The sequence below is a fragment of the Pinus tabuliformis genome, chromosome 9 (genome assembly GCF_031772625.1).
Source record: "Pinus tabuliformis cultivar Carrire ecotype Pingquan chromosome 9, CPIR1, whole genome shotgun sequence".
Taxonomy (NCBI): Eukaryota; Viridiplantae; Streptophyta; class Pinopsida; order Pinales; family Pinaceae; genus Pinus; species Pinus tabuliformis.
The window spans coordinates 679,471,448-679,477,143 of record NC_142307.1 but is presented as its reverse complement, the minus strand read 5'-3'; positions in this window follow the sequence as shown (position 1 = coordinate 679,477,143).

Sequence of the window (5,696 nt, the reverse complement as noted above, 5' to 3'; positions counted from 1 at the left end):
TGAAGATGCAGTCAAAGAAGAAAAATGGGTTGCGGCAATGGATGAAGAAATAGAAGCAATAGAAAGGAACGATACATGGGAGTTAGTGGACTTGCCGCAAGGAAAACAAGTCATTGGAGTGAAGTGGGTCTATAAGACCAAGAGCAATGTTGATGGAAAGATTGAAAGGCACAAAGCAAGGCTAGTTGTCAAAGGATACAAGCAGCAGCATGGAAGAGATTATGAGGAGACATTCGCACCAGTCACGAGGATGGAGACAGTGTGTACAGTTGTGGTGATTACTGCGCAACATAAATGGAAAGTGTATCAAATGGATGTAAAGTCAACATTCTTGAATGGAGTGCTGAAAGAGGAAGTGTATGTTGCGCAACCACCTGGTTATGAGGTAGAAGGCAAAGAAGATAAAGTGTATCGGTTGAGGAAAGCTCTTTATGGGTTGAAGCAAGCACCGCGAGCATGGTACAACAAGATAGATGCCTACTTATTGGACAATGGCTTCGACAAGTGTGACGGCGAGCCTACTCTCTACATCAAAGAGAATGATGGTAAGATTCTCATTGTTGTCTTATATGTAGATGATTTAATTTTTACAGACAGTGACGATCTCATCGCTGATTTCAAACAAGTCATGAAGAATGAATTTGAAATGATTGACTTGGGGTTGTTAAGATATTTTTTGGGCATAGAAGTAAAGCAAACAGAAAATGGCATTTTTATCTCTCAAGAAAAGTATGTGGCGAACATTTTGGAGAGGTTTAATATGCAAAACAGCAAGCCCGCACCAACTCCAACTGTCATGGGGTTGAAGTTGAGAAAAGAAGATTGCAGCAGCAATGTTACTCCGACATTATACAATAGCATGATAGGAAGCTTGATGTATTTGACTGCCACTAGGTCGGATATAAGGTATGCAACAAGTTTGGTGTCGAGGTTCATGCAGACACCTAAGGAGACGCATTGGCAAGCAACAAAAATAATTTTAAGGTATGTCAATGGGATAAAATAGTATGGTGTTTTGTACACTGCAACAGATGATTTCAGGCTAGTTGGTTACACTGACAATGATTGGGCAAGAAGTGTCGATGACAGAAAGAGCACATCAGGCTATGTTTTTCATTTGGGTTCCGGAGCCATTTCATGGGCCTCCAAGAAGCAACCGATAGTTTCATTTTCAATATCATAAGCTAAATATACTGCCGCAACAACAGCATCATGTCAGGTAGTTTGGATGTTGAGGGATCTTCACCGCAACCAAGAGTGAGCGACAATTATTTTCTACAACAACACATCCGCAATTGCATTGTCAAAGAATTCGGTTTTTCACAAGAGAACCAAGCATATTGATGCTAAATATCATTTTATTAGAGAGTTGATTAACAATGATGAAATTGTGTTGCAACACTGCAGGTCACAAGAACAACTTGTTGATATTTTCACAAAGCCATTAACACGTGAAAGTTTTGTTTACCTCAAAGACAGTTTGGGAGTTGTTAATGGCGGAAGTTGTGATTAAGGGGGAGTGTTGGAAATAATAATCCCAACTACCACCTTAACACATTGACAAACACCATGCTTGCATAGTCAACCACTCCACGATTGTGATTTTGTTTGCAGGCAGAATGACAAAAGTCAGATCAGAAGTTCAGGGAAAACCATTCCGCAACACATCACAGAGGTTAAAGAATTTAATGAAGTTTATTAATTAGATATGGGCAAACATTCATTCCGCCACTATTGCCCACACTCCACAACACTTGCAAGCTCAAAAAATCATTTACTATGTAAAATCGTCCATGTTGCGTATTAAATATTTTCTCTGTCATGATATTAATGTCAAAATTGTATGTTAAGATAAATATGGCTGTAAAAGTCATTCTTAATGTTGGGGCATGTTGGGCAAGTTAAGGAGTGAGAGTTTGTGAGGTAGTGAGGAGAAAATCGTGGAGGAAATTTTGGTAAGCGCGTGAAAACCAGTTTTACAGTAAGTATTTTGTGTTTTACTTGGAGTAGAAGCCTCCAATTTATCACGCCAATGTATTTTCCTTATGTTTTATATTATAATCAAAAGTATGTTATGTTGCGATGTGGTCTTAAGTCTTCATGAGTAGATTTACGATAGCCATTTTTATTTTACTCTGTTTTGCCATGAACTATGTGTTTTAATTATTGTCCCTGTGTGGTTGGGATATCCTCCCCGCAACCTAAGATTTATCTTTGCGCAACTGAAGTTGACTTTGCCTACTTTGCCGCAACCGATCTCTAAGCTCCTCTGCCCCCTAAATTTATTTTTCTAACAACAACCTCTGCATCTCTAATTTCCAACCCTACCAATCCAGTGTCTGGTTAGTCTTGAAGTAGTATGTCTCCCTGTTGTTGTGCTGCCTGCACAATCTGGTAAGAATTGTTAATCACTAAAAGGTCTGCCTCAAGGTCATCATAGAAATCAGAACAAGTCATTTTCCACTCTCGGATCTGTGTAGACATTCTGGGCTTGCAAAAGAGGCAGTCAATACAATGCTGGGGCCAAGGGCGTAGTGAGTGCTGGATCAACTCTTTGCCCTTTTCAACAGCGTCTTGCATCCTTAGCAATCAATTATTCAGACAAACAAGGACCTCCCTCTGCTGATCTCGGAATAAATCATTAATATAATCTAAGAAGCTCTTCATACACCATAACTGCTCTTAGAGAAGCCGAGAATTTGTATCCAAGTGAATTACGTCACTTATTTGTTCGATGAGTTGTTGGATGAGTAGAATGATAATAACATTGCTAATGGTGTTTCCTGCAGTGTTGGTTACAATATCCATTACTTGCGCCAACACTGAGTGAGAGCAGAGCAGGACAACAAAGAATATTGGCACAGAATACCCAATAAGGGAATCAAAGTATGAAAATAAGAATAAGCAAGACGCGCCAACAGCGAAATGGATAGCAGAGGAAATGGAACGAAATATCCAATAAGGGAAGCAGAGTATTACAGAGTATAGAGAATAATAACAACCAGAACAACCAGAGTATGAATATAATAGGGATATACACCAGAGAAAAGTACGGAAGGAAGGAAGGAAAGAGGACATTTTTACATGATTCCTCAATAAAGTCGATGGTAAAAGAATTTAGTCATAGTAAGTCATCTTTATTTCGATGTTGGGAATTTCTAGGAATCGAGTCAAAATATCTTTGTTTTGATTATTAGCACAGTTTAGGAGTTGATTATTAGGACAGTTTAGGGGTTAGAGAAATACGTTTAGTATTCATCTTATTTCGGAATGTTGTAGTTTTACAGCTTTTTTGTCTTGAAAATTATGGAAATTTTAGTCATATTTTGATAAAATCGGTTAAGAATTTTTCTAAATCTAAGTTATAACTGTCAAATTTCAATATTTTAGGTGCTTTAGAGGTTTTTGATGGTGCTGAATCTTTTTCCACCATCAAAAACAAGGTTCAAACACTGCCACTATAAAAAAATTTGAAAAAAAATTGCCTCCACCTTCGTAGACACTCCAACACGTAGAAATAAAAAATCAATTTAATCACATTCTCACTAAATTATGTATTGACTTTTCTTTGATTCTTAAAAATAATAAAAATGGTAGAAATTTTTTTATTATAATTTTAAATTATGTATTGATTTTTATTTCATTAAAAAATATAAATTAAATATTAAAATATAATTTTATTATAATATTAAATAAATCAATTATATATTTTTCTTTTATAAAATTATTAATTTATTATCATTTCTATTTATATTTATTATACAAAAATAATATAATAATACAAATATAGTGGACTAATCATTCATGGAACTAATCTTCATTTATAATAATATTTGCCTAATCACAATTATGAACTTGATTCCACTATGCTAATGTATCGACAATATTAATAACTTATTTCCAATCATAAATTAGAAAAACTTTTATGGCATTTTTACGCCACTAACTAAGATGCCGCCTGTGGAAAAATGCTTTATGTTGACCCAATCCCATATCTCGATGTGGTCACAAGTGCAATATAAAAAGGACTACAATTTAATATATTCATCACTCTCACTCTATTGTCTAGCGTTTCAATGTCTCGCACATCATCTGAGGCATGAATGATTTGTCCAAACATCAAAGAACGTTGTTCGATAAGAATTATCTTTTACATGTCACTTTTGAGGATTAAATATTTACTTATTATCTTTTATTTCTCACTTTATAAGATTAAAATAAATAAATAAATATTTATTTAGTAAATTTAATGTAGAAAATATGTTAAATATTATTTTTTTATTCAAGATTTTTTAAAGGTAATAATTTAGTGGAAATAACTTTTACATGCAAGATAGGTTGTATATTTAGAATAGCCATTTGATATTATGTCGTAGTAGATGTAAAGTGATAAAAGTTGTTTAATATTTAATTACATAATTTAAGTAACGAATTTTTTTTTTTCAGTACGAATTTAAGTAACAAACTTACATATTTATAATGAATTAACACAAAATTTATTTTACGGATTTTTCTTTGTAAATTTATAACAAGAGAGAAGAAAGCACCACTACTAGGTTTAAATAGTTTTTTTTATGAATATAATATTGTTTCCCAATGTTCCTATATCATGTGTACAGTGATGCAATATTGTTCTCCAACATAGCTTCTAAGACCACATATTCATTCCTATATCATGTGTATGATGATGTCAATCCTATAAAAATCATTAACAATTAATAGAAGGATGAGGGATAAGGACACTGAGGTTTCAGTGTCAAGATCTCAGGTATTCACAAGGTGATGGCCAAAGAGGAATTATTTCAAGGTAGAGATGTGCTGCATAATGCTAATACTTCCACTCACACATTAAATTCACAAAGTCGTGATAAGATTGGGTGATTCAACATTTCTTATATCAAAGAATGGACAAGTTTCTAACCCGCACAACATTTATGGGAGTGTGGTTGCAAGATTTGGGAAAGTGAATGATGTCCAAAACATTGTGAAAGAGTGGCAATGACTACTACCTAAGCCTTTCAAAATAGCCACATGCAAGGTATAGTTGGTTAGAAATCTACAAGGGGAAATATGAAAACTAGTGGTGCTCATGACCACTTGTACAAAAAACGGATACCCAATGCACATGGTTGAATTGAATCCTAGTCATGTATGAGGTCCTCAAGCATGGAATTTCTTTAACTAGCCAAATATCATATCCAACAACCTCGCTTGGTGTAATCAAGAAACCAAAACACCCTAAAACAATATCACACCCAAATTTTATACAACACTCCACATTATGGATTGTATGTGCAAGTGCACAAATTTCTTCGCTTTTAGGATGACTTGGAAGAATAAATTTGTATCGTTGCATGCCTACATGGAAGGCTTACAGAAAACTAGAAGAAAAGAAAAAAATTCTAACATATGTGACTTTGTCTTGGCCCCCTTGTACCATTGGATCTATGGTCAGAAGTGCTAAACCACATTCTTCATTAGAGACCATTGAGGTTTTAAGGCAAATTCACAATTGATATTTGTTGGAACAAAGTTGCAACATAAAGGTATATGGGGTGTTAACTATTCCCCACACTTTAAGTAAGAATTTGTGAGTTCAATTGCTAATACAAGATATAGTATTTTAAGCATGGGGTTATAATGATTTTCAAAATAGGAAAGAAAGAATTGTGGCCTAAGATGTGTATAAAGCGATC